The following is a 19,179-nucleotide window of genomic DNA, read 5'->3' as shown; positions in this document are numbered from 1 at the left end:
AGCTTAAACACGGATTGAAACACTTGCTCGATCTTATGTTTATTTTTTAACGAGCATGAACTATGTGCTAAAACTGCTCGATAACATGGTCTAGTTTTGATTTTTTACCATAAATAGCTTTGCCTTTTCAAAGATAGTACTGTTCTTTCAATTGCTTCATCAAACTAGTTAGAAATGAACAACATTTGCTTGAAAATGAGATTAAAACGCTAATATTTTACTTTGAACTACGTAAAAAGAAATTAAAAAGTGTTTTTACCTCTTATTTTACCATTTCATTTGAACTTGGTTTGTTGGAGCTTTGGAGGTGCCTCTTCCCTCTCGATTTTCATCAGCTGATTTCGGGAGAGTCTGTGGACGATTCTCAGCGCCGTCTGGACCAGGTAGGAGCTAAACCCGAGCTCTTTCATTTCATGGTTTCCTTTCTGCATTCTGTGCTTCATTCTCTGCTTTTCTGAGCCCCTGGGGTTTGATGGGTTCGTTCTGCCATCAACGCACCCTGGGCATTCGAAACCTGCGCTGAATGTCAACCAGTATGAAGGCAGTTTGACCTTCAACGCAGGTGGAACACTGTGCAGGTGCGTTGGGCGCAGAAAAGGGATTTGCTACACAGTTTTTGATGAAAATTTTTTCCTGTTTCTCATCAAAACCAGGATCTAACTCCCCTCTTGTTTGTTTTTCAGAGATCTTGGAGCAAAATGACCCTTACATGGCGAGAACGAGAACATGAAGAAGAGGACATGATTGCCCTACATGATCCGGTTACGGTGAACGCGCTGCGGAACTGTGGTCTGCTGAAGTTCTTCTGCATCTCTAGCATGAGACAGCAGATCAACCTACTGCAGTACCTGCTCGATGCTTGGGATCCTATCAATCAAGTTTTCTAGATTAGGGGCAAATCTATCCCCTTGACCGCAGTAGACATTTACTTCTTGACTGGCTTGTCGAGGCGGGGTGCCCCCATCTCTTTGTCAGGTTCGGCCCGAGGGAGTGACTTTGTGAGAGATTATGTCCGCCAGTATTGCAGGGAAGGATCTCAGCCGAGTAAAGACGGCAAGATCATCATCCGTGATGTTACTGACAGGTCCCTTAGGTCTATCCTGTATACTTTTGGTAGGATGGCCGGAAGTGCGTCTCTTCATGTAGCCAACAGATCCTATATGCAGCATGCCTTGGAATGCCTCCAACCGAAAATATTCAACTGGTGTGATGCAGTACTTCTTGTGATGAAAAGTCAGTTGACCAAGATAAAGGACGGGAGGTTGAAGAACTTTGGGTTCGGTTCTATTTTGACCGCCTTTGCCTTGGAGAAGATACCACTGATGCAGCCGCAGTACATTGCTCTTGACTTACCTTCTCCTACTGAACCACGCATGCAGAGATGGGTTGACCATATGTCTAGGCATGTTGGTCAATCTCAGATTTCTTTTTCCGATACCTTCTTCAGGTGGTTTGATCGTCAGGAGATGGTCTATTCCGAGTATCCATATGTTGGCATGGATTTCCGGGGGGATCTGGATTTAGTACTGCCAGATGGCGAGAAGTGGGGTGCTATTGGTAAAATCTTTGACCACATCACTGTTTACTTTTTTTATCTATAATGTCCTTGTGCTTTATTCTATCAAGACTTTAATCAAACTCATGTGTGCATGCAGATGTTGGTCCTGTTCGTCCAGTAGTTCGCCTGAGAGTGCCGGCCGCTGCCCCAGCAGGAGAGGCCGCTGGGAGGGTTATCCTTCGTGACCTTGATGTGGCCGAGACTCTCACAGCTGTGCAAGAGTAGGTTGAGAGCCTTACTCTCGGTATTCCGGATGTAAGGATCGATGAGCTACCTTTTCAGTTACAGCGGCATACTACTGGTGTGCCTAGACGATGGACTCGTCTCTTACGCATGATCACACAGGCTGTGACTTGCTATCACGAGCATCATTAGACTAGGGTGCCCCCTAGCATTTTGAGTTTTTGGGTCATGTGACCGATTTTGTCTTGGTTACAGAACATTATATGTAAACCATAAACAGCTATATATGTATTTTTTATTTTCGGAGTTTTATTCTGATTGAGTTATGTGATCCACATGTAGAACATTGATGATGTGCCTCTTTTTATAAATGTTGCAAATGTCTATCTAACACATAGTTCGCTAATGAGTCAGTTAATGTGTTTAAGTTTCTGGAAATATGCTGGTATTGAATAAGATCAAATTGTCTTTCCAAAATCTTAACCCTTAGGAACATGCGATAAATAGCTGGGTTTCGGACGGAATATATGTAGGAATTTACAGGGTAAGTTCCTCAAAAAGAACACCAAAAGGACACCGCTCACATCCAGATCACAGATCAATACACCAGTATTTTTGACGTGGTTAAAACCCTCAGAGAGGGAAACAGTGCACGGCCTGCGCCAACGTGGCTACTACAGGAAATTTATTAATCAAAGAATGAAAATTTACATAAGCTTCTCTCATGCACGGATTACCCGAACAATGACCCTCCATGCGCTTTAAATAGAACTCATGGACCAATCGGGTGTCAAGCCACAGATCAAGTGTCGGTAATACCGAGGAGAGAGTGAACCGTCGGATCACTACATATCGTGACCGTCGGATTGTAAGTTACAAAATGTACAACGGTAAAGAAACACACTTTACCTAACTCTATACCTAACTCTAAACTAGACCAAGTTGTACTTAACTATTTCCTATGTGTCGGAATATCCTAACATCCCCCCTTAAGAACAACTTGGGATAGGATTGAAGGATTTACAAATATGACACAATAGGAGAAGGAAGGAGGCACTAGAGCCTATCCCCCCTTAGTGACAACTTCCTGAACTCCAAGCATATATCGAAGTTTAGTGAACTTCGCCTCTGTGAGAGCCTTTGTGAAGATGTCTGCAACCTGATCATCTGTTGAACAATATTGCACTTCAAGAACATGGTCATGAATGAGCTTTCTGATGAAGTGCATGTGTAGTTCAATGTGTTTGTTGCGCTGATGCTGGACTGGATCTTTGCATAGCTGAATGGCACTTTGATTATCACACCAAAGTGTGGTTGGATGCTGCTGCTCAAAGCCAAACTCTGATAGGATCTGACGAAGCCACAAGGCTTCCTTACTAGCTTCCACGGCACCACGATACTCTGCTTCTGCTGACGAAAGAGAAATGGCAGCCTGTTTCTTACAAGCCCATGTAATAGGTCCTGAACCAAGAGTGAAGACATAACCGGCAGTAGACTTCCGATCATCAGGGTCACCAGCCCAATCAGAATCAGTGAAACCAACTAATAGAGGAGCTGCTTTGGCACTGTAATGAATCCCAAACTGTACTGTACCTCGAACATAACGAAGTATTCTTTTAGCTGCTTTCCAATGACTTTCACGGGGGTTTTGCATAAAACGAGCAACAAGGCCAACAGCAAAGGAAAGATCAGGACGAGTATGGGTTAAATACAAGAGTTTTCCTACAAGTTGACGGTATAAGGTAGCATCAACTTCAGGAGAAGTACAAGAGACTGAAAGTTTGACTCCAGACTGAAAGGGAGAAGGGGCTGGCTTACAGTCTTCCATGTGAAAATGACGAAGAATATCACAAGCATACTTGGACTGGGAAAGGGAAATACCCTCGGATTGCAAGACTTGAAGACCGAGAAAATAGTGTAAGTGTCCTAAGTCTGTCATTTCAAATTTCCTTTTAAGGCTAGACTTCACATGGTTTATAAGGTTGGGATCACTACCAGTAAGGATAAGATCATCAACATAAAGAACAAGGATGATAAGAGAGTTGCCCACTTTCTTGGTGTAGACAGTATTGTCAGAATGACACCTAGAAAAGCCAGATTCTAAAAGAAAGCTATCCATTTTGGCATACCAAGCCCGAGGAGCTTGCTTGAGACCATAAAGGGATTTCTTAAGTCGACAAACAAGGCTGGAGTCTGTTTGTATGAAGCCAATGGGTTGTTCCATATAGATTTCTTCCTGCAAGTCCCCATGCAAGAAGGCAGATTTAACATCCATCTGATGGACTTCCCATTTTAAAGAGGCAGCAAGGGAAAGAACAAGGCGGATAGAGTTCATTTTGGCAACAGGGGAGAAGGTTTCAGTGTAGTCAATGCCTTCAACCTGTGAAAAGCCCTTAGCAACAAGACGAGCTTTATGTTTATCAACTTTCCCATCTGGTCCATACTTGGTTCTGTAAACCCATTTACATCTAACAAGTTTGCGTCCCTTTGGTAGAGGAACAAGATCCCATGTATCATTTGTCATCAATGAATGATATTCTTCATTCATAGCTGCTTCCCAATGTGGATGGCCTGAAGCTTCTGCAAAAGTGTCAGGATCATGATTTACTGGAGCTTGAGCCAGTAAAGAAGAGGCTCTTTCAAACTGAGAACGTGTACGTCGCTGATCTGTAGGATCACCGGCAAGATCACCTGCTGCATCCCGAGTAGCACGGACCCATCTTGGAAGTTGAGGATCCTGAGAAGGTGGGGGAGGATTATCATCCTCACTTTCATCATCTGAAGAAGAAATGTTTTCAAAAGTAGAAGAGATAGGAAGAGGTGGCACATCCGCCGGACTAGGCTCGCAGGCCGATTTATTTTCATCAAATTTTACATCTCTTCTAATGATAACATTTTTGGACTTAAATGGAATAAGTCTATAACCTTTTACATCTTCAGAATATCCAACAAAAGTACATTTCTCACTCTTAGGTTCTAAAGCTTTATGCTTTTCATCTGGAATATGGGCCCATGCTTCACTTCCAAAAACACGAAAGTGACTTACATCTGGTTTAATGGAACTCCAAGCTTCTTCTGGAGTGATATTCTTTAGAACCTTAGTAGGAGTGCGATTGATTATATAATTTGCACAATTAATTGCTTCGGCCCAAAAACTAAGACTGAGTCCTTTAGATTGCAGCATACAATTAGCCATTTCCTTTAAGGTGCGATTTTTCCTTTCAGCTACACCATTTTGTTGTGGAGTGTATGGAACAGTATGTTGCATTTGAATTCCATTTTCGGTGCAAAAGTTGATGAATGTGTTTTTAACATATTCTCCACCATTATCAGTTCTTAGCTTAAGAATTTGATGTCCAGATTGTTTTTCAACAAAGGCTTTGAAGGCCAAAAATGTGTTAAATACTTCGCTCTTGAGTTTTAAGAAGTATACCCAAGTGCGTCTGGAGAAATCATCAATGAAAGTTAAGAAATACTTGCAGCCAGAGAATGAAGCAACAGGAAGTGGACCACATAAATCACTGTGCACAAGCTGTAAAGGGGCTGAGGCGTGCCAAGAGGCACGTTTTTCAAAACTGTCCCGATGATGTTTTCCGAGTACACATCCGGAACAAACACCATCTCTGCAAGATACCATAGGAAGACCTGTCACCATATTTTCTTTACATAGATGCTGAAGGGAGCGATAGTTTAAGTGACCAAATCGCTCATGCCAAAGTTTGCTCACTTCATCATTATGAGCAACAAATACTGAGGGAAGATTTGATGACCCAAAGTTGTGAAACTTATACAACCTTGTGGAATCATCAGCAATACCAGTAGCTAGAATCTGTTTAGGATCTCTTAGATCCTTGATTACAACATCATGAGGTGAAAATTCAACAATTTTACCTTCACCTGAATGAGTTATCTGATAGACAGATAGAAGGTTGCAGGATAAGGTTGGAACACATAATACATCATTAAACTGACCATTGTCTAGATGAACAGTTCCAGTCCCTACAACATTAAGAGATCTATCATCACCAACATATATATTTTTGGTGTTACAATCATTTAAAGAAGAAAACATGGCTTGGTTTTTGGCCATGTGATAAGAGGCTCCAGAATCAATGAGCCACTCATGAGAAGGAGAAGAAGAAGAGACATTTAATGCATAACCAGACTGAGATGATTGACAACGACATGCAGAAAGTGCCATTCCGGAAGTTGAAGTTGAAGTATGCTCCACATGGATGTTATGTTTCTTCATTGCGGCTTCCAAGGCTTCCATCTTCTTAAAGCATTTAGATTCTAAGTGGCCATCTCGATTACAAAAGTTACAATGTCTATCAGTCTTCTTCCATTTGTTTTTATTGGTCTTATCATTTTGCTGAAATGATCTTTCATTTTGAGGCTGAGTTTGCTTAGGACCCTTGTTTGGTTTAGGACCATTCTTTTTAGGATATGACTTCTTAGGATTCTTTGAATTTGGTTGCTGCTGGGCGGCTAACGCTTTCTTGGAAGAGTTTCCAAGATTAAGAAGACCAAGGTGTAAGAGTTTTTCTTGTTCTCTTATTAAGGAATCACAAAAGGAGTCAAAGGAAGGGGCCTTGTAGTCTTTTCCTTGACAAATGAAAGCTTCCCTTGTAGAATGGAAAGTGGAAACAAATACAGAGTAGGCTGGTCCCAACTTAGTAAGGATGGAATAAATAAGGTTACCATCTTCTTTCTTAACCTTAACACCTTCCAAGAGATATCTAAGGGTCTTGAATTTGGACAAGAAATCTTCAATGCAAGAAAAATTATTAGGATCCAAAGTAAGCAACTCATTTTCAAGTTGATGGGCTCTAATTTCATTTTTAATCCCAAAAACTTTAGCGATTTTTTCCAATGCTTCATGAGGAGTCTCAAGTTCTGCAATATGGAATCTAAGATCAGGAGAAATAGACATCCCTATCAAACCACGTGCTTGATCTTGTCTATTTTCCCATTTTGCAGCCTTGTCTTCATCTTTTGGTTTCTTCTCTTGGTCTGTGGCTATTCTGTAGAGACCTTTACTTCTAAGTAAATCTTCCATGTAGGCTACCCATTGGAAGTAGTTAGTGCTGTCAAGAATGACTTGGCATGGACTTTCCATTTTTAAAAAAAACTGAAGCTGAAGATGCTGAAAGTAAGTGTTCCAATGGATAGATCTCGAAAAATTAGGCTGTTTTAAAAAAAACGGCTCTGAAAAAGGCTTCCGGATGAAGAAGTTATGGCTTTTTGAAAAAAAATTGTTGAAGTTGTCGGCAAAGTGCGCGAATGTGCGGGAATGAAAAAATCCGCCCCCACAAAATGGAGACTTGAACCCAAGACCTCTACTCTCTTAAAATAGCTTTGAACCAATTGATCTATACAAAAAATTTGAGAGAGAGAGAGAGAGAGGGGGGGGGGGGGCCTTGGTTTGCGTGCTTGCCTTGAGAAAGCTCTTTTTCCCTACAAAACACAAAACACAAAACCCAACACGAATATGCAAAGAAAAACGAACCTTGCGGCTCGAAGTTAGCTTTAGCCAAAAAACTAGATATTTTAAAAAAAATCTCAAAGTTAGCTTTAGCCGAAAAACTAAATATTTTTCTCAATGTTTCTGATTTTCCGAGATCACACTAAGGTGCAGGGAAAAGAGCATACGCATGAGAAAAATCCTTCCTTTCTGTTTCTGATTTGCCCAGATTGCACAGAGTCGCAGGGCAAAGAGCATACGCAGAAATGAAAGGTATAGATCCGGTTAAAAAAAAGGGCTAAATAAACGGAAACCAAAATAAGCAGAGAGAAAATAACAGTGAACTGCAAAAACACTGTATACCTCCCGATCTGAAAAATGACGCAGCTAGGGCTACCGGAAACCTTTTCGCATGAAACGAAAGGGGTTCCTCACTGGAACAGATGCTCCGAACGCAACAGAGTAGTCCTCTCGGCCCGAAAGCAGTCAGAAACAGCAGATCTAGGAAACGACAGCCGCATGCAGTTCTACCGGCTTCAGATTTGGATCACCAACGGACGCGGCCCTCAAATAGCTCTGATACCATGTAGGAATTTATAGGGTAAGTTCCTCAGAAAGAACACCAAAAGGACACCGCTCACAACCAGATCACAGATCAATACACCAGTATTTTTGACGTGGTTAAAACCCTCAGAGAGGGAAACAGTCCACGGCCTGCGCCAACGTGGCTACTACAGGCAATTTATTAATCAAAGAATGAAAATTTACATAAGCTTCTCTCATGCACGGATTACCCGAACAATGACCCTCCATGCGCTTTAAATAGAACTCATGGACCAATCGGGTGTCAAGCCACGGATCAAGTGTCGGTAATACCGAGGAGAGAGTGAACCGTCGGATCACTACATATCATGACCGTCGGATTGTAAGTTACAAAATGTACAACGGTAAAGAAACACACTTTACCTAACTCTATACCTAACTCTAAACTAGACCAAGTTGTACTTAACTATTTCCTATGTGTCGGAATATCCTAACAATATATACCATTGAGTTGTAGTATTACGAGCTGAGTCTAGCCTGACGATTAGCCGGCGTATACCATGAGTGATGGCATCAGAGAGAAGTTCTATCAACGCGCTATACTCAGCGATGTTATTCGTTGATTGACCAATACATACACCTCTGAAACTTACTAACTCGCCGCTTGGATCAAAAATGGCCCAGGCTGCGGAGGACAGGTTCTGCGAACTACGACTCGCTCCGTCGGCATATCCAACACATGTCTCCAAAAGGTTTGACATCTACAATAAATGTAAAAAGGTGGATTACTCGACCAAAACGAACACTTTAGCAAAAACAAAATACCACAAAAGCATACTGGTCACTATTTAAGCATAGTAACGCTTGAGGTACAACCCATTACGAGGTTGCGCCAGTGGAATTCCGTCATAATCCATTAACTCGTAGGCTCCTTTTGCTAACACCCATTTAACAATATAGGGGCCCATCCATAAAGAATTAAATTTACCTGCTCCCAATTTATCGGATTCTTGGTCGTAAAGCAAGACCAAGTCACCTTCTGAGAAGACACGGGGTTTGACATTTTTTTCGAACTGTGCCTTGACTCGTTTCTTATGGGCTTCGTTAGCCAAAGCGGCGTCACGACGGGTTTCATCCAATTGGATTAATTCCAAGAAACGGGCCTCTTCTTCTGAAGTTCCGGGGAGGAGATCGATTGCGAGTTTAAGAGACGAGATTTCGCACTGGACTGGTAAGACTGCTTCCAGGCCATATACCAGTTGGAAGGGTGTGAACCCGGTTGCATTCCTTACCGATGTTCGGTAAGCCCACAAGGCTGAGTACAGGATTAGGTGCCACCTTCTTTTGTGAACTCCGATCATCCTTTGCAACATACGCTTCAGGACCTTGTTGATCGCTTCAACTTGTCCGTTGGCTTGTAGATAATATGGAGTAGAGCTGTCGTGAGACAATCCTAGTTTGGCAGCTAATTCGAGCATCATGTGATTGCGAAAATGCGATCCATGATCCGTGACTATAGCCTGTGGTACACCAAATATGGCGACTACATGATTGAAAAAGAAAAGGGCAACTATTTCACCAGTGTTATCTAATGTAGGCATCGCCTCGGCCCATTTGGTAAAATAGTCCACGGCGACTATAATATACCCATGCTCCCCGGTCGAGGTGGGGTTACATGTCATGAAATCGATGCCCCATTTGGCGAAAGGCCCAACAGAAATTATTGGTTGTAAAGGTGCGGGTGGTCTTCTGGTTTTCCTATCAAAAATTTGACAAGCATGGCAACTTCTGACTGCGGTTATGCAATCTTTGAACATGGTCGGCCAGAAGTATCCTGCTCGTCAGATTTTTTGTGTTGTAGCATATCCAGATTGATGCCCTCCACACGCGCCTGAATGACACTCATTCAGGGCTTTTTTGGCCTCCTCATGGGTGAGGCACCTTCTCAGAACTGTATCGATACCACGACGGTAAAGTGTATCACCTACGATCATGTAGTCTTTTGCTTGGTATCGAATATGTTTCTGTTCAGAGTGAGAGGTGTTTGGCCTGAATTTTTGGGTCTGGAGATAAATTATGATATCTCCATACCACTCATTGCTTGTAGATATCATAAACAAATTCTCATCCACGATTGATTCTTTGACTTCGATTTTACAAATTCCAGATCAAACTCTTGAAGGATCGCTATCCATTTTGAATATTTGCCCCCCAGCAACTGTCGCGACAATATATAAGTCATGGGGTTGCAATCTGACAGAATGGTAGTTTTCCGAAAGAGGACATAGTGTCGAAACCTTTGTATTGCTTGAACAGCTGCAAGTGCTAGCTTTTCCACATAAGAATATTTGCTTTCTGTATCATTTAAGTTTCTACTTAAATAATATATAGGGTGTTCAATTCCATCGACTTCTTGCACTAAAACCATAGCTATGGTTGTGTCTGCTGCAGCCAGATACAGGTTAAAATCTCTTTGATAATCGGGGGTGTACATTAATGACGCTTTTATTAAGGAATCTTTTAAAGCATCAAAGGAAGCTTGCGCAACCTGATCCCAGACGAAGGGTACCTCCTTTTTCAAAAGATGTGTATAACCTTTAGCAAGCTCGGCGTAATTTGGAATGAACCTCCTCAGAAAGTTTGCTTTCCCTTGGAGTTTCTGAATCTGAAGCAAATTTGAAGGTGGAGGCAAATTTATGATTGCCTGGACCTTACAAGGGTTGAGACGAATCCCATCCTTGGAGACTACAAAGCCAAGTAAACGACCAGAACCAACGCAAAATACACATTTGTGCAAATTGAGTCGTATCTTGTAGTGTCGGCAACGTAGAAATATCGCTCTTAAATGTTGCGGATGATCAGTCCGCTTTCGCGAATGAGCCGGAAGGTCTTCGAGGTATGGTTGAACGATGTTCTTGATGTCATGGAAGGCATAATTCATTGCCCTCTGAAAGGTCGCCCCTACGTTCTTTAAACCAAAGGGTAATTTTCGATATGCGAATGTGCCCCACAGACAAATGAATGCAGTCTTTGACTGGTCCTGTGGGCGGATATTTATTTGATTATACCCGGAAAATCCATCCATGAATGAAAAGATTTCGCATCCGGTGCATTCATCAATTATCTGGTCGATGAAGGGTGCAAGGTAGTTGTCTTTCGGACAAGCTTGATTTACATCCCTATAATCGACACACACTCTAATTGTCCCTTGTTTCTTCATAACAGGGACAATATTCGATACCCAATCGGTTAGAGGAACCGGGTAGATGAAACCAGCATGGAGAAGTTCTTCAACTTCTGCCTTAATGGCAGTGGCTTTCTTGGGATGCACCTGCCTGAGCCGCTGTCGTACCGGTTTGACATCTGGATACATCTTAATTTCGTGTTCAACGATACTCGAGTCAATGCCTGGCATTTCATCATATGACCAAGCAAAGACATCTCTGAACTCGCGAAAAAGAGCGTTATATATTTCCAGTTCTGAAGGAGAACATCCTTTGCCGACATAAATATTCTCTACAACATCCGTTTTAGTCGAGATATTTATGGCTATAGTCTCTTCAATGTTGGATAAGTTTCGCTCGGAATCCACCTTATTTACAGTATTTGATAGGAATTCAAAAACTGAAGGATGATAAAGGTCATCTTGAGTATCTTCTTCATAATCTGGAAGAAGGGAACGATGGTGGCAATCGTTCCATGGTGCCCCTTCAATCAACATTGATTGTACAATTCCTTCGTCGGTTCCATGCACTCTCGACCAAGGATCTGAAGGGGTACCATATTCTCTAGACCTATCTACCCAAACGCTTGATGAGCGTTGATTTGGGTTTGCCTGCCATGCTAGAAACATTGATTGCTACAATATTTCTATTGGGCTTGGGGGCAAAACCATTGCATGATCCATGTTGATATCGTTTTCTGAGATCTTTGTGGAAGATATCATATTGCAGGTTCCTATCGACGCTACTTCCGCCAAGTTGATTGGAGGTGGAAGAGCGAAAGTTCCCATTAGTATAGGATCTTTTAGTAGGCCTACTCTGATATTCTGAAGCGAATGGGGGCTTCCATGGATCATGGGAATGCTTCCTGTAACTTGCGAACCATTGGGGAGGAAGTTTTGTTGGTCGACGATTGTAATCCCCCCTTGAAAGGGAAATGCAATCTTTCTAAAATAGGTCGACACCACAGCTACCATGGCATATATCCATGGTCTTCCTAGTAGGATGTTGTAATCAAGATTCCCATCGATGACTTCAACATCTATTTCTATTGTTTTTCCCCCTAGTTCAACTTTCAAGTTATTTAGGATACCATATGGGGTATATGTCCTTCCGTCGAATGCTTTTAATGTCGTCGAAGATCGCGACAAGCAAGGATAATTTTAGGGGCGAATGTTCGCCCTTTGGCGAAATTAAGGGGTTTTAAATTTTTAGTGGGCGAATATTTTGTATCATTTGAGATTTTTACAAATCACCTCAAATAGCCCACCTTATTTTAAGGGAGAGGGTAAAAAAGGTAAATTTAGCCCTTGAAATTAGGAGTTACAACCTTCCATTCGCCCATTTTCAAGAATAGGTTTTATTTAAGTGAATCCATTCGCCCATTTTCAAGAATAGGTTTTATTTAAGTGAATCCTATGGGCCAAATACCATATTTATAAAAGAGGTATGGTAAATTAATAAAAATATAAATAAATGAGAGGTATGGTAAATAAATAAAACATTTTTTATATTTACTCATAAGTCACCTTATATACATGTAAGGGTGTAAACAAGTAAAAATATAAGTAAAGTGGAGGTATGGTAAATAAATAAAACGTCTTTTTATACTTACTCAAAAGGTATGGTAAATAAATAAAAATATAAATAAACTAGACGTATCGTAAATAAATAAAACATCTTTTTATATTTAGTCCATAACCCTCGTTCTATTTATGAAGGCTCAAGAAAGAGGTTTTATTTAAGTGAATCCTATGGGCCAAATACCATATTTGTAAAAGAGGTATGGTAAATTAATAAAAATATAAATAAACGAGAGGTATGGTAAACAAATAAAACATTTTTTTTTTTTTCCTAGATATAATTTTTTATTATTTATCTTTAACTAACTATTATTAGGAATTATTTTTAGGTACTAAGCGAATATAACTGTTTAATTATTTTTGATATTTTAATTATTTATTAATATTTTTTTATCATATTATTATTTTATTTAATGGACTAGCCCCCCCAGGTTAACATTTTTAGTAAATAGGGTTTTTGATCCCTGGACCTAGTCAAAAGTAGCTGTTGTCTTTTTAGCCGTTGGAGGCTTTGCTCTATCTATTTAACCTACTAAGCTGGATTTGTTTCTTCAACTTGTCCTGACGATGAACCACACTGGTTGGTTCGAAACGCGTCGACAAATGATGTCTCATGTGATCTTCGCTGAAAAATCCTTTGTAAACTTGATATGGATCACAGAAGCCTAAACTCTACTAATAAAACATTTTTTTGTATTTACTCCATAAGTCACCTTATATTTACGAACACTCAAAAAATGGGTTATATTTAGGTGAAACCTATGGCCAAAATACTATGGGACAAATACCATGGACTAGATTGTTATTAATACCATGCAAAAAACTATTATTAACCCTAATATTAGAATTAATAAAAATAAAAATGGCACATGGTATTGACCCATGGTATTCACCAAAATGGCACATGGTATTGACCCATGGTATTCACCTGGAATGTAGCCTATTTAAATGGGGGAATTAAACCAGCATGTAGCCTATGCTAAGATTCAGTAGGACTTTACAAAGTTTTATTATTTAGTGAAAGACTCGCCAAGATCTTACAAGATTTTATAATTGAGTAAAATATTCGCCATGCCTGGTGAGAGATTCGCCAAAAAATTATATATACATATTATATTATTGATAAAATCGCCTTCCATTTTTCCTATATACCATGGAGATTCGCCCATTTATTATATTTATAAATTTAGGGGGGGTTCTTAAAATTTTCCCTGGCGACAAGGTTGGAGATCCTAAAGTTTTCCAGCACTCATCGACATAATACATGTAGATGCCCCCTCATCAATAATTGTTCGATGAACAGTTTTGTTGAGGGCTTTCACTTGAATAAGGAAAGCTAGTTGGGCTGGTAACTGAGGATCGTATCCTTTGTGGTCGAAGGACACAAGATTGGAATCCTTAGGATCAACCCCACCAATGGCTGATAACAAAGCCTGCCTTTGGGATGGGCAATTTTGTAGTACTTCAAGAGTCGACATAGGGGATGGCAATTGGGCCAAATCTTCCACTATGTTATAATGCTGCGCCGCTCTAGCGCGAGGATTAAACGTCGACTTGTGTACTACTCCCTTTGGCGGTTTTATTGTTAATTCAGGAATGATGGGTGGTACAACTTCTGTCGAAGTTGTTGTCGAACTACTTGGTTGATCTTTATCCTTGTCGTTCGACAGCTGCGGATTCCCGTAATCTTTGTTCCTTGTCGAAATCAAAGCATCATTTTGCTGCTTCGAAATCGACAACATTAGCACTTGCGACGGGGAAGCATTTCCACTTTCAACCAGATTTGTTCCTGGATTTGGAAACGGATCAGTTAACACAGCTGAGGTTTGCGAACTTTTAAAGAATCTTTTAAGCTCAGCTTTGTATGGACATTCTTTCGTCCAGTGATTCTCATCACATATCTGACACCCGAAAGGGGGTTTCCTATTTCCAGGAGGGTTTGAAGAAGTTTTTTCAGGAGATGATTCATCCTGTTTCTTCTTCTTCCCTTTACTTTGTTTCTTCTTGCTTCCTGGTTGTTTGGTTTCTTTACCCTTATCTGTCGATACGGCATTTACTTCCGAAGCAAGAAATTTGTCTTTTGCATTTTGATCTGAAATCTTACGGGATTTCTTGGACGTAGCCTTTGTCGATTTCGCGTTTGTCGTGCCAATCACGCCATCGCCGGCGTGAGAGTCATTGTTTGATTTAGGAGGAGGAGGAATTGAGAATTCCGGTCTAGGGGCGTCAGGTATTTTGTCGTAGAGCGTGCCATACTGAGTATAGACCAAGTCCAGATATTGCGCACAAGCGATAACTTTCTCTTCCGTTACGACTCCCCCCTTCGCCACATCTTCCGTGATGGCAGGAAGTAATGACTTGATAAACCATTCAGCTAATAGCTGATCGGGAACGTACGTTTTTACCATCCTACGACAACGTCGCCACTCATGTATATGATCAGATATGTGAGTGGCCGTTGTCTATTTGAAGTTGGTTAGGATTTCCGTTCCCGTTTCATACCTTATCGGTAATTGACAATGGGTTAAAAAAGTCGTGGCTAAGGTACTGAAATTGTCGAACGAAGCTCTAGGCAATTCAATATACCATTTTGCCGCTGGACCCGTTAACGTCCTCTGAAAAAGGTGAAGCCTTATCGAATCATCATTTAGGGTGTTTGATGAACACCATAGATGAAATGTCATCACGTGATTCGATGGGTCTTCACCTGGATTTCCATTAAATTTAGGAATATCTGATGGAAGTTTATGAGGAATCGTTGGCCACCAAGGGGCATAAGCAATTGGATCGTTTGTTAACCGGTGTAAATCGGGTAACTCTAAAGTTGCCACGAATGGTAACTGTTGATTCAGGTTAGGTGAAGCATACCCAGGATATGATGGAATTGTCTGAGCAGTTGGCCTTTGCATACCAGCATAATGTAGTTGATGCTGGTACGACTGATATGGTTGGTGGACATGACCATTGTAAAATGGTTGATTTTGACCGTTTTGAATGTACGGTTGTCCACTGTTCGCAAAGATCTGCTGCTCAGAACCTTGGTATACTTGTTGGAATTGTGGTTGTTGGTATTGCACCAGCCACGGTTGTGAAGCCATGTTCTGTTGTGCTATACTAATCGTTGGACCAAGGTGTGGGGTAATTGTACCCGTTTGGACTTATGTCATCCCACCAGTTGGTGATTGTGGTTGAGTCACAGGGTCAAGGGGCTGTTGCATTACAACCTGAGAAATCTGAGGTTGACATACAACAGGCAGCGTTTGAACTTGTGACACTGTCACAATAGCCGGTGTAGTAGGTATATTCGACACAGGTACACATTGTTGCATCAAATATACAACCCTTGGTTGTTGGGGTAGTATAGGTACCCAACCACTTGATGTAACTCCAGTATAACTTGAATACTGTTGTGAAGTCTCGTATGGATATCCTCCCGGAGGGGGTAATGAAAGGGCATACTGCCCCCCATACGGTGGTAATCCGGAACTCAAGGGGATTGTCTGCCCTTCGGGACTGGATTGCCCAAATTGACCTCCAAATGGATCAATTTGTCGAGTCTCAACATAAGAGTTGCCGGATATTATTCCGGAGGAACAAATAGGAACGGACCATACTGTCGAAATAGCCCCTGGATGGACTCCTTCTAGCAGTTGTGAGCTAGTCGGGACAGATGGTACGCCGGCAAACATTGTCGGAGTGACGGCAGGGAGTTCTGTTGTCGCTGTGTCAGTCGACACAGTCCTAGATGTTGACGATTGTTCAGACATTTTGAGTCTATCCAAAAGATTACCTAGCGATTCTACAGGAACTTCCACTGGTGGTGGACCAACTTCTGATGCCGAAGGAAATAGAGTGACCCCGACTCCAAAATGTGTTGGAGTACTTGCTTGCGGATCTTCTACAATTTCCTCTATCGCAATCAAACCAGGTGGAAGGGGAAGACCGTCAGGTCCGTAAAATATTTCTGGTGCCGAAGAAGGGGTTGAATCGACAGCGACAGATGTTTGAGGAGCAAGACTCTCCGAACTGGTTGCTGATGGAACTGGTTCAGTCACACAAGTGTTTACTCTCAGACTAGGATCGGTATCACCGTCCCTCTATGGCTGTTGAACTTCTTCTGTAGAGGCAGGGTTTCCAGAAATGTTTGGAGTAACCGGAATCTCAGATGTTGTTGGAACACTTGTTCTAACTTTAATAGGAGATTTCGAACCGGTTAAACGAGTTCGCTTTGTCCGTACTGTTTTCGATTCCGGAGACAAAGACGGTTGACTCGTAAGCCTCCGCGAACGACGGGGTTTCAATTGACTTTCTTCCACGATTGCGGATTACTCGATCAACTAAAATACAAAAGGGGAAAGTGTGTTTCTGAATTAAATGAATTTTTAGACGCTTTAGACACAACTTGTTTTTTCAATTTTAAAGAGTTGAGAAAAAACAAAAGATGACTCTAGTCTCCTTCGATTTTTAATGAGCCTGAAGTGACAAGTGCTCAAATGGACCTTTTCTGTTAAGGAGTCTGAAAAGGAATGAAAGGGACTGCTCTGGAGTTCTAGGTAGAGGGTGTGCCAAACCAATCGCAAAACCGCAGAATACTTTTTAGGGTACGGGCAGTCGATCTTCCCGAATGTTGTGTTCAGTGCATTGCGATCAGTAGGGTAGCCGACACGGCTTCCTATGGATAAAGTTTTTGAGCCTATAGGGGTCTCCCAATATATACTCGACGGTACGTGGGAGCACAATCCGTACTGGCACTTATTGTCTCTCAGGAGGAATCACCCAACCATCAGTGAGGCCAACAGTTACCAGGTTTTACGACGCCAGAACACGTCTCTAGCCTAGACCTCTATGTTGTGCGTTAAGTTACAAAGCGTTGTTAAGTTCATTCAATTTATTTTAGGTTGATCTTTCTTAGAAGTTTGCCTTTTTGGATCACCACGAGATGTAGATACAATTCCTAAATGCAGTCTAAAGATGATAAGCAAGCTTTTATCTCTTTTCAACAATGAAAATCCTAGCTACAAGGGGAAAAGAAAGACACAATCTTTTCTCAAAGAGCATAGAGCACACTGTAAATGCACTTTTCCTAAATCAATCCATACAAACTGTCAAAATGCAAATGCACTTGTGCATGTATTTGTTTTCACTTTCTTAATATTGATGCCTAAAAAGAGAGTAGTTGTACAAATTCGAATTCGATTTCAAGTGAAAAAACACAAACAAGCTTCTTTTTCGAAATCAACAAAGTAGAGATGATTACGACACTTTATGATTTTGAAGTAAACACTTGTTTCGACACTAGAAATTCATAAATTCAAACCAAAAGACAAAAGTAAAAGCGTAATCAACTGTCAACAGCAAGCAAACTTACTCCTAAGATCAAAACGACACTTACGACAGGTCTAGATCTAAGGGCGACAGTATGACTAGTTTACTTTTGTAATGGGAAACTGCAAATGATGTAACAAATACACAAAAACAAATACAGTTTCTTTTATACAACTGAGGCAGAATTAAGGCAAAGAAAAGGGGTTTTCAGATAGGTACACACACTGATAACAGGCTGCAAAAATCAGAGATAAAACTGAACAAAATGAAGCAGAGAACCACAGCTGCACAGGGCAAAGGCTGATCAGCGCACCTGTTGCACAGAGAAACTGAATTGCAGCGCAGGTAGCCCTCTCGGGACCTGCGTTGAAATGCAGAACCTCTTCACAGAGTCTGCGCTGAAGCAGAAACGAGAATTGTCTCTGGGTTCTGGGTCACGGTTTGCAGTTTAATCTATGGTTTTTGGCCGGATAAAAGCTATCAATAAGGTACAATCAGAGGGATGATTTAAAGGAGGACTAAGAGCTATCACAAAGGGCTGTCAGATCATTTGTGAGTCAAGTGTTCAGATCATAAACAGGCCCAGTAAATGGACTAGAGTAGCAGATCTCTACTTTGCATTTGTAAATGGCAAATGCAGTTCGATTCGCCACTCCTAAGTTTATGAGAAGAACAACAATAGAAACACAAATAAACTAACTAGATACGATCCCCAGCGGAGTCGCCAATTTGTTGTTGGGAAAAGTATCCATTCAGAACGCCCCTATCCCACTCTAAGGTGTGACAGTGCCTTAGCAACAAACAAGGAAAACTATTTTCGTATTCTTCTTTATGAAATGTAAACAAAGAGGAAGGATGTAACTAACCTGTGTCTTTCGCTAGTTTGTTGATCCACTCGTTCTCCTCTTTGTTCGCTTCCCGCTGCCTGCTCCCTTACTGGCCCAGCTTCACCAAATTCCTGCAAGATCACAGAAGAGGAAAACTACACAAAAACATAGATTTACATTCATAAATAGCTTAGGATCAGATTTAAGCTAAACATGCAAATATAACAAAGCATCATTGATATACAAGCATATAGGAGAAACTCAAATAGTTTTATTGATATGATAAGAAAGTCCAAGAGGAGATACAACCAAGTGAGTCCCGATCCAGCATCTACCTCCCAGCAAAGGAATCCCTTCCTCACCTCCAACAAAGCATAAATCACCCAATGCACTAATCTCAATCTCAAACCAACAGCAATTCTTTGCAAAGTACAAAATTCCAGCCTCCTGGATCTCTGGGTGAGGGATCCATATA

Source organism: Pinus tabuliformis, chromosome 3_2 (genome assembly GCF_031772625.1).
Source record: "Pinus tabuliformis cultivar Carrire ecotype Pingquan chromosome 3_2, CPIR1, whole genome shotgun sequence".
Taxonomy (NCBI): Eukaryota; Viridiplantae; Streptophyta; class Pinopsida; order Pinales; family Pinaceae; genus Pinus; species Pinus tabuliformis.
The sequence above is the reverse complement of the archived record's forward strand: the minus strand, read 5'-3'. Positions refer to the sequence as shown.